This window comes from Chiloscyllium punctatum, chromosome 30, assembly GCF_047496795.1.
Source record: "Chiloscyllium punctatum isolate Juve2018m chromosome 30, sChiPun1.3, whole genome shotgun sequence".
NCBI lineage: Eukaryota > Metazoa > Chordata > Chondrichthyes > Orectolobiformes > Hemiscylliidae > Chiloscyllium > Chiloscyllium punctatum.
The window spans coordinates 17,796,981-17,808,544 of record NC_092768.1 but is presented as its reverse complement, the minus strand read 5'-3'; the positions used below and the strand labels follow the sequence as shown (position 1 = coordinate 17,808,544).

At 55.5% G+C, this 11,564-nt stretch overlaps 1 pseudogene; it reads right to left on the bottom strand.

Moving 5' to 3' along the window:
- Nucleotides 1-5,020: 5,020 nt before the first annotated feature.
- LOC140455219 (large ribosomal subunit protein uL18-like) overlaps nucleotides 5,021-11,564 on the bottom strand; it is a 32,025-nt pseudogene continuing 25,481 nt past the window's right edge.

Genomic DNA, 11,564 nt, shown 5'->3' with positions numbered 1-11,564 from the left:
CACATCACACCCACCCTCTGCCACACACACACACACACCACCCTCTGCCCACACCACACACACACCCCACCCCCCTGCCCACACACACACACACACCCACCCCCTGCCCACACACACACACACACACACCCACCCCCTGCCCACACACACACACACACACACACACCCACCCCTGCCCACACACACACACACCACACCCCACCCCCTGCCCACACACACACACACACACACACCCACCCCCCCCCTGCCCACACACACACACACACACACACACCCACCCCCTGCCCACACACACACACACACACACCCACCCCCTGCCCACACACACACACACACACCCACCCCCCTGCCCACACACACACACACACCCCCTGCCCACACACACACCCACCCCCTGCCCACACACACACACACCCACCCCCCTGCCCACACACACACACACCACCCACCCCCTGCCACACACACACACACCCCACCCCCTGCCCACACACACACACCCACCCCCTGCCCCACACACACACACACCCACCCCCTGCCCACACACACACCCACCCCCTGCCCACACACACACCCACCCCCTGCCCACACACACACACACACACACACACCCACCCCCTGACCCCCTGCCCACACACACCCACACCCCACCCCCTGCCCCAACACACATACCCACCCACCCCCTGCCCACACACACACCCACCCACCCCTGCCCACACACACACACCCACGCCACCCCCTGCCCACACACACACACCCACCCCTGCCCACACACACACACCCACCCCCTGCCCACAACACACACACCCACCCCCTGCCCACACACACACACCCACACCCCCTGCCCAACACACACACACACACCCACCCCCTGCCCACACACACACACACACACCCACCCCCTGCCCACACACACACACACACACCCACCCCCCTGCCCACACACACACACACACACCCACCCCCTGCCCACACACACACACACACCCACCCCCTGCCCACACACACACACACACACACCCACCCCTGCCCACACACACACACACACACACCCACCCCCTGCCCACACACACACACACACACACCCACCCCCTGCCCACCACACACACACACACCCACCCCCTGCCCACACACACACACACACCCACCCCCTGCCCACACACACACACACACCCACCCCCTGCCCACACACACACACACACACACCCACCCCCTGCCCACACACACACACACCCACCCCCTGCCCACACACACACACACACCCACCCCCTGCCCACACACACACACCCACCCCCTGCCCACACACACCCACACCCACCCCCTGCCCACACACCACACCCACACCCTGCCCACACACACACCCACCACCCTGCCCCACCCGCACACACCCCCCCGCCCCAACCCCCCTGCCCACACACACACACCCACCCCCTGCCCACACACACACACCCACCCCACCCCCTGCCCACACACACACACCCACCCCCTGCCCACACACACACACACACACACACACCCACCCCTGCCCACACACACCCACCCCCTGCCCACACACCCACCCCCCTGCCCACCACACCCACCCCCTGCCCACACACACACACACACACCCACCCCCCTGCCACACACACACACCCACCCCCTGCCCACACACACACCCACCCACCCCCTGCCCACACACACACACACACACACACACCCACCCCCTGCCCACCACACCCACACCCCTGCCCACACACACACACACACACACCCACCCCCTGCCCCACACACCCACCCCCCTGCCCACACACACACACCCACCCCCTGCCCACACACACACACACCCACCCCCTGCCCACACACACACACCCCACCCCGTGCCCCACACACACACACACCCACCCACCCCCTGCCCACACCACACACACACACCCACCCACCCCCTGCCCACACACACACACACACCCACCCCCTGCCCCCACACACACCCACCCACCCCCTGCCCACACACACACCCACCCACCCCCCTGCCCACACACACACCCACCCACCCCCTGCCCACACACACACACCCACCCCCTGCCCACACACACACACCCACCCCCTGCCCACACACACACACACACCCACCCCTGCCCACACACACACACCCACCCCTGCCCACACACACACACACCCACCCCCTGCCCCACACACACACACACACCCACCCCCTGCCACACACACACACACCCACCCCCTGCCCACACACACACACCCACCCCTGCCCACACACACAACCCACCCCTGCCCACACACACACACACCCACCCCCTGCCCACACACACACACACACCCCTGCCCACACACACACACACACCCACCCCCTGCCCACACACACACACACCCACCCCCTGCCCACACACACACACACCCACCCCCCTGCCCACAACACACACACACCCACCCCCTGCCCACACACACACACACCCACCCCCTGCCCACACACACACACACCCACCCCCTGCCACACACACCACCCACCCCCTGCCCCCACACACACACACACCCACCCCCTGCCCACACACACACCCACCCCCCCTGCCCACACACACACACACCCAGCCCCCTGCCCCCCCCCTCCCCCCCACACACACACCCACCCCCTGCCCACACACACACACACCCACCCCCTGCCCACACACACACACACCCACCCCCTGCCCACACACACACACACACCCACCCCCTGCCCACACACACACACACCCACCCCCTGCCCACACACACACACACCCACCCCCTGCCCACACCACACACACACCCACCCACCCCCCTGCCCCAACACACACACCCTCCCCCGGTTCAGTGTGTGTCGGTGTGTGATATTACCCCCGGTTCAGTGTGTGTCTGTGTGAGATATTACCCCCGGGGTGTGTGTGTCTGTGTGTGATATTAGCCCCGGTTCAGTGTGTGCCTGTGTGTGATATTACCCACGGTTCAGTGTGTGCCTGTGTGTGATATTACCCCCGGTTCAGTGTGTGTCTGTGTGTGATATTACCCCCGGTTCAGTGTGTGTCTGTGTGTGATATTACCCCCGGTTCAGTGTGTGTCTGTGTGTGATATTACCCCCGTTCAGGGTGTGTCCGGTGTGTGATATTACCCCCGGTTCAGTGTGTGTGGATATTACCCCCCCCGTTCAGTGTGTGTCGGTGTGTGATATTACCCCCGGTTCAGTGTGTGTCTGTGTGTAACATTACCCCCGGTTCAGTGTGTGTCTGTGTGTGATATTACCCCCGGTTTCAGTGTGTGTCTGTGTGTAATATTTACCCCCCGTTCAGTGTGTGTCTGTGTGTGATATTACCCCCGGTTCAGTGTGTGTCGGTGTGTAATATTACCCCCGGTTCAGTGTGTGTCCGTCCATCTGTCCGTGCGTGTCCCTGTCCGTGTGTCCGTGCATGTGTGTGTCCCCATGTGTAATATTACCCTCTGGTTCAGTGTCTGTGTCTGTGTGTAATGTTACTGTGTGTGTGTGTCTGTGCGCCTGTGTGCAATATTACCCTCTGGTTCTCTGTGTGTGCGTGTGTGCACGCGCGTGTGTGTGTGAATGTGTAATATTACTCTCTGGTTCTGTGTGTGTGTGTGTGTGTGTGTGTGTGTCTGTGCGCCTGTGTGCAATATTACCCTCTGGTTCTCTGTGTGTGCGTGCGCGTGTGTGTGTGAATGTGTAATATTACTCTCTGGTTCTGTGTGTGTGTGTGTGTGTGTGTGTGTGTCTGTGCGCCTGTGTGCAATATTACCCTCTGGTTCTCTGTGTGTGCACGCGCGTGTGTGTGTGAATGTGTAATATTACTCTCTGGTTCTGTGTGTGTGTGTGTGTGTGTGTGTGTGTGTCTGTGCGCCTGTGTGCAATATTACCCTCTGGTTCTCTGTGTGTGCACGCGCGGTGTGTGTGTGAATGTGTAATATTACTCTCTGGTTCTGTGTGTGTGTGTGTGTGTGTGTGTGTGTGTCCTGTGCGCGCGTGTGTCCCTGTCCCTTTCCCTGTCTCCGTCCCCATGGTGCATACTCTGTCAACTGTTCTCACACACTGAACAATAAGTCACCAAGTGTTTAAAACTGTGAACATTTTTTCTCACTCGACTATACAGGAGTCATGACTGGATGTAAAATGAAAGCTTCCTTCTCAACTCAGTGGCCATTGTCATCAGACGCTGAACTGGAGCTGTCACTACAGGAGCAGGTCAGAGGCTGGGAATAGTGCAGCGAGGAACCCCCCCTCCTGACTCCCCCCAAAAGCCTGTCCCACCATCTACAAGGCACAAGTCAGGAAGGTGAGGGAATACTCCCCACTTTCCCCGATGGGGGCAGCTCCAACAACACTCAAGAATCTCAACACCATCCAGGGACAAAGCAGCCCCCACTTGATTGGCACCCACATCCACAAACATCCCCTCCCTCCACCCCCCCCAACGCTCAGTAACAGCAGTGTGTACCATCTACAAGGTACCCTGCAGAAACTCCCCAAACAGCCCCTCCCTCCACCCCTCCCCGACACTCAGTAACAGCAGTGTGTACCATCCCCTCCCACCACCCCCCTGACCCTCAGTAACAGCAGTGTGTACCATCCCCTCCCTCCACCGCCCCGACGCTCAGTAACAGCAGTGTGTACCATCCCCTCCCTCCATCCCCCCGACCCTCAGTAAACAGCAGTGTGTACCATCTACAAGGTACAAAGCAGCAACTCATCGAGGCCTCTCTTGACAAACCCATGACCACTTCTGTCTCGGAGTTCACTACTTCAATGTTGCCAAAACTCACTGAACATCACGATACCTCAAGGCAGCACTGACCAGCACTTCCCTGGGACTACCAGGACGGCTGATTGATCCTGGGCCCAGCCAGAAACTCCCACGTCCCACCAACAAGTCAAACCAAATCCCAAGGCCCTGTGGAAATAACCACACGCCTGGAGAAAAGCATCGCAAGTCATCAACACTCTCTCACCTTCCAAAACACACAAAGAGAAACAGATCAGGAGGTTGTGAGGAATTCCCAGCCTGAGGTCTCACTCACTGAGTACCCAAACCCCATTCCACTCACCGTTTCGGTTTCCCCATCTCCTTCCTGGGTTTCTTCTCATGCGTGGGGTTGGCTCGGATCTCTCGGTGTGCCGTTTTGTACATGTTCTCCATCTGGAGGGGGCCCAACAAACAGTCAGCGATTCTCTCTCTTGCGCGCACAGATGTTTGCCAACTCCCACTCCCTCCCACAGGGACAGAAACGTGAACCCCTCCCCACCCCGCGGGCATGTGCCAGCTTCATCGGGCATGTCGCTGGGGTGGGAGATTTCTAAATAAACCCCCGAGGCGTGGGGAGAAGCGTTATGTCAAGTGAGTCGCCGATGAGGATCCAGGGTGAATGCTGAGAGCCCCACTCTATGCCAGCTCCACCCACCCAACTGCACCAATGCTCACCATGTCAGGGGTAATGCCATGCTTGATGTACTGGGAGAACTGCTTCTTGTACGTGTCCTCATCCTCCTCCATCAGCTGCCTCATGTAGTCAGCGACATTCAGGCCAAAGATATGCGGCGATGTACATCAGCGGTGAAATCTTTGCTCTCAGAGTCGTAACCGGGGAACCTCTTGGTGCTGCAGACAAAAGGAATGTTATTGAAAGATTTCAGAGTCACCGAGATGTGCAGCATAGAAGTGGATCCTTCGGTCCATGGCGACCAGATATCCAACCCAATCTAGTCCCACCTGCCAGCACCCGGCCCATATCCCTCCAAACCCTTCCTATTCATATACCCATCCAGATGCCTCTTAAATGTTGTAATTGTACCAGCCTCCACCACTTCCTCTGGCAGCTCATTCCATACACGTACCACCCTCTGGGTGAAAAAGTTGCCCCTTAGGTCCCTTTTTATATCTTTCCCCTCTCACCCTAAACCTATGCCCCTCTAGTTCTGGACTCCCCGACCCCAAGGAAAAGACTTTGTCTATTTATCCTATCCATGCCCCTCATAATGTTGTAAACCTCTATAAGGTCACCCCTCAGCCTCTGACACTCCAGGGAAAACAGCCCAGCCTGTTCAGCCTCTCCTGTAGCTCAGATCCTCCAACCCTGGCACATCCTTGTAAATTATTTCTGAACCCTTTCAAGTTTCACAACATCCTTCCTAGAGGAGGGAGACCAGAATTGCATGTAATATTCCAACAGTGACCTAACCAATGTCCTGTACAGCCGCAACATGATCTCCCAACTCCTGTACTCAATACTCTTGACCGATAAAGGAAAGCATACCAAACGCCTTCTTCACTATCCTATCTACCTGGGGACTCCACTTCAAGGAGCTATGAACCTGCCCTCCGAGGTGTAAGGAGAACAGTGCCCAGCCAAAGCTGGATAGATGAGTGTTGAAGGGTTGTTCTCGGAGCGGGTCTCCAATGCCAGCAGCTTTGGAAAGACATGGCTTTCGACCATTTGGCCTGGAAGTTGCTGCTCACACTCCATCAGTGATCGAGAGGCTGCAACAACTCGCCCAGCACCTTCCAAACCCACCCAACAGAAGGAGCAGATCCATTCCCCTCTGCCCTGACCGAGGCATCCTCCCAGCCTCACATGGCAGTCTCATGGTATCAGGTCAAACCTTCTCCTGACTCTCTCAGCCTGTACCCACCACCCCCCCCCCCTCCCCCCCCCCCCCCCCCCCCCCCCCCTCCCCCGCTTCATGAAGCTGTCTCCTCCATGTTGATCAGCACATGTAACGCTGCAGAATGTAATCTGGGTGGGGGGGGTTTCAACGTCCATCACACGATGTGACTTGGCAGCAGCGTGACCAGGTGTCTCTGAAAACAGGCTGGTAACCTGGTGAAACAGTGACTGGGTTCTGGAGGACAGAGGCAGACTGATGACAAGGGGAGATCACTGAATACAGAACGGGGGGGGGTGGGGAGAGAACGGATATACTTTAACAAAATGTGGCACAGAATACAGGGAGGGCAAGCCATCTGGATATAAAATTGGCCTGAAGGTAGGAGACCAAAGGTGGTAGTGCAGGGTGGCTTTTCAGACTGGAGGCCTGTGACCCGTGGTGTGCCACAAGGATCGGTGATAGGTCCACTACTTTTTGTCATTTATATAAATGATTTGCATGTGAGCATAGAGGAATGGGCACTCAGAGACAGTGAGGGCTGCAGATCAGAGTCAAGAGAGTGGTGCTGGAAAGGCAGCATCCGAGGAGCAGGAACATCGATGTTTCCGGCCAGAGCCCTTCATCAGGAATGAGGCGGGGGGATGGAGGCTGAGTGCACAATAGGTGGATGGAGGTGGGGTTAAAGGTGGATAGGTCGGAGTGGATAGGTGCAAAGGGAGATTGACAGGGTGGGACAGGTCAGGAGGTCACTGAGTTTGCCAATAATACCAAAATAGGTGGCGTACCTCAGATTACAACAGGACCATGATCAGATTGGCTAACGGGACTGAGGAGTGGCAAATGGAGTTTAATTTGGATAAATGCAAGGGGCTGCATTTTATACACTTCATGCTAAGGTCCTGGCAAGTGTTGCAGAACAAAGAGACCTTGGGTCGAGTTCATGGTTCATTGAAAGTGGAACATGGAAGGGTTCAGAAAAGATTTACAAGGATATTGGCAAGATTGGAGAGCTTGAGTTGTAGGGAGAGGCTGAACAGGCTGGGGCTGTTTTCCTGGAGTGTCGGAGGCTGAGGGGTGACCTTATAGAGGTTTACAAAATCATCAGGGGCACGGATAGGATAAATAGACTCCCCCCCCCCCCCCCCCCCCCCCGGGGTCGGGGAGTCTGGAACTGGATGGCATAGGTTTAGGGTGAGAGGGAAAAGATATAAAAGAGACCTAAGGGGCAACTTTTTCACCCAGAGGGTGGTACGTGTATGGAATGAGCTGCCAGAGGATGTGGTGGAGGCTGATACAATTACAACATTTAAGAGGCATCTGGATGGGTATATGAATAGGAAGGGTTTGGAGGGATATGGGCTGGGTGCTGGCAGGAGGGACTAGATTGGGTTGGGATATCTGGTCGGCATGGACAGGTTGGACCGAAGGGTCTGTTTCCATGCTGTACATTTCTATGAATGCACCATAAACAGCACAATTTGAATAGGATGTGGAAACACAGTCCGATGGTGTGCGTACACAGACCATGAAGGATCCTCAAGTGGGGAAGTGAAGGAAGTTGGTAAATGAAGGTGAACTGGATTCACAGAGGGATAGAGTGTAAAAGGAAGACAGCTGTGGAAAAGTGTTTGGGAACACCCACTGGACTCCCCGCGTCCACACTGAGGCACGCGGCACATTAAAGGGGGGGGGGGGGGGGGGAGATAGGCTGTCCAGAGAAGGGGCAGGATGGCTCAGACAGCAGCACAATGACAGCCAGCACGTGAGACAGAGAGAACAGGCACACGCGAGGGAGACTGCAGTGGCTGGGGATGCTCAAACACACAGAAGGCTGAGAGAGGGGAGGGGGAGAGAGAGAGAGAGAGAGAGAGAGAGAGAGAGAGAGAGAGAGAGAAAACTTCAACAGCAACATTCGCGTCTGGAGAATTGAATAAGTACTCAGATTGGGGGTGGGTCATATATTCACAGGGAAGGAGAGCCAATACATGTGCCAGCACGGGCCTGACTGGCTGAACGTCCTCCGGCGGTGCCCATCCTGCCCCTTTACCTGTGAGGGATAGACAGACCACCATCAGCTGCTCCCTTCATGGCTCCAAACACCTTGTTTCCTGTTGTGGTGCGGGTCAGGCCAGCGTCCAGGTAACAGGTAAACACAGCCGGCTTCCCTGAGATACTCTCGATATTGAACTCTGCTCCAGACACCTGCACCTCTCCTTGGTAGAGTTTATCCAAGCCAAATTTCTGCAGCAGCTGCCCAGAGAGAGAACAAGACACGGCATCAAGCTGCTAGTTCGTTCATTTGTTTGTTCCTCAATCTATAGGCTCCCCGAGGAAGATAGGGGGCTTGTATTGGTCAGAAAACACAGACTAAACCATGTTCACGTTAAAAATACCACAAGTGATTCTTAAACAGAAGCTGTTTAAATGAGAAAGAGGCACACGAGAGGTCACTGTCTGGTCACACCCACAAATCATCTCAGTCATAGCAAAGGACAGAACAAAACCAGAATTACAGTGAAAACACCCAGCCCTTCAGGAACGTGCCTCATCACGGCGACTCCCTTTGCAGTGTGGGGCCAGGCAGTGGTGTTTATACCTTCAAACATTCTCTCCCAGTATTTATTGACTGGCCCTGGCTCACCCACCCTTGAGAATGTGCTGGTGTGCTGCATGTGCTCTAGGGTAGACCCACTATTGCTGTTCGGGAGGGAGCTCAGGATCCTGACCCAGCAACACTCAAGGAATGGAGATATATTTTCCAGTCAGGACGGTGAGTTCCTCAAGGGGGCAGCTCAGCAACATCTCCTTCACGGGGGCGATCAGGGACAGGAAACAAAGGCTGGTTTTGTCACCAATGTTGACCTCCCGCATTTAAAACAAACAAAACCAAGGGTAATGTTGCTCTTTCAAAGTGTCTTTAAATGAATCTACAATCACTCTGACCTCATGCTCTGCTACAATTTAAACACACAATGAAACACAAGCCCAAAAGGCTAATGTGTTTGTAACTAGGCTCCTTAAAACTGCCCTCGGTAACTTCATACCATAACCACTTCTCCCATCTGAGGAAGTGACGGGATTGTCACTGGACTGTCCAAAGGGTTCAGAAAAGGATAAACAAGGATGTTGCCAGGGTTGGAGGATCTGAGCTACAGGGAGAGGCTGAACAGGCTGGGGCTGTTTTCTCTGGAGTGTCGGAGGCTGAGGGGTGACCTTATAGAGGTTTATAAACCATCAGGGGCACAGATAGGATAAATAGACATGGTCTTTTCCCTGGAGTGGGGGAGTCTGGAACTGGAGGGCATCGGTTTAGGGTGAGAGGGGAAAGATATAAAAGGGACCTAAGGGGCAACATTTTCGCCCAGAGGGTGGTACGTGTGTGGAATGAGCTGCCAGAGGATGTGGTGGAGGCTGGTCCAATTACAACATTTAACAGGCATTTGGATGGGTATATGAATAGGAAGGGTTTGGAGGGATATGGGCCGGGTGCTGGCAGGTGGGACTAGATTGGGTTGGGATATCTAGGATAGTATGGACGGGTTGGGCCGAAGGGTCTGTTTCCGTGCTGTACATCTCTCAGACTCCAACTCGTAATCCAGAACTCCAAGGCAATTCTCTCTGGGGACCCGGGGTCATACCCCATCATGGAATTCACACCCAGTGAATCGAGTGGATGGTTGAGGGCAGAGTGCTCATCAAACAGACAGGGTGATGGGTCTTACATATTGAGCTTGAAGTCTCAGCATTACCCACTCAGGGAGGGGTCTGTCCCAGAGCCACCCGGCCCAGTGCACCACCCCTCAGACCGTCTCCCAACAGGGGGAGATGGTCCAAGCCTGGGGGAAAGGCTGTAATTGAACACACAACTCTGAAGGGTCCTGACAGAACCAACAGTGACCTGGGGGGGGGGTCACAGTCGTAGGGAATCTTTGGAATTTACAGACGTGGGGCAGATTGGCCGAGAGTATAACCCAATACTGGGCAAGGCCAGAGGGGCTGAATGGCCTCATCCCACTCCTCAATTTAATGCCTTTTTCGTGCTCGATAACAAAGTGTAAAGGTTAGGTAATCTATTTCTGCCCCTGTCCAGCTTTGTGTGGTTTCACGTTCCTGCCCCTGGACTTGTCTCACACCCGTGATATCGCCAACTCACTCCAATTCAATACAAGATGTTAATGCTGCTTCTCTTGCTGCCCGTGTGGAGTGTTTGACGAGGCGTGTGAACAGACAGATTCTTACCCGGAGAGTGTGGAGTGTTTGACGAGGCGTGTGAACAGACAGATTCTTACCCGGAGAGTGTGGAGTGTTTGACGAGGCGTGTGAACAGACAGATTCTTACCCGGAGAGTGTGGAGTGTTTGACGAGGCGTGTGAACAGACAGATTCTTACCCGGAGAGTGTGGAGTGTTTGACGAGGCGTGTGAACAGACAGATTCTTACCCGGAGAGTGTGGAGTGTTTGACGAGGCGTGTGAACAGACAGATTCTTACCCGGAGAGTGTGGTGTGTTTGACGAGGCGTGTGAACAGACAGATTCTTACCCGGAGAGTGTGGAGTGTTTGACGAGGCGTGTGAACAGACAGATTCTTACCCGGAGAGTGTGGTGTGTTTGACGAGGCGTGTGAACAGACAGATTCTTACCCGGAGAGTGTGGAGTGTTTGACGAGGCGTGTGAACAGACAGATTCTTACCCGGAGAGTGTGGAGTGTTTGACGAGGCGTGTGAACAGACAGATTCTTACCCGGCGAGTGAGGAGGAGGCCTGTACAATAAGCTGCTGCGTAGTTGGTTAGCCCGACTTTCACGCCGTACCTGGGGAGCTCATGTGAGTATGCAGCACACACAACCTTATCCCCCTCGATTCTGGCGAACGCTACCTTCAGGACAGGAGGGGAAAGGCACATAATCACACAGCACACCCAATCGCAGGACATCGACTGGGCCCCCCCAC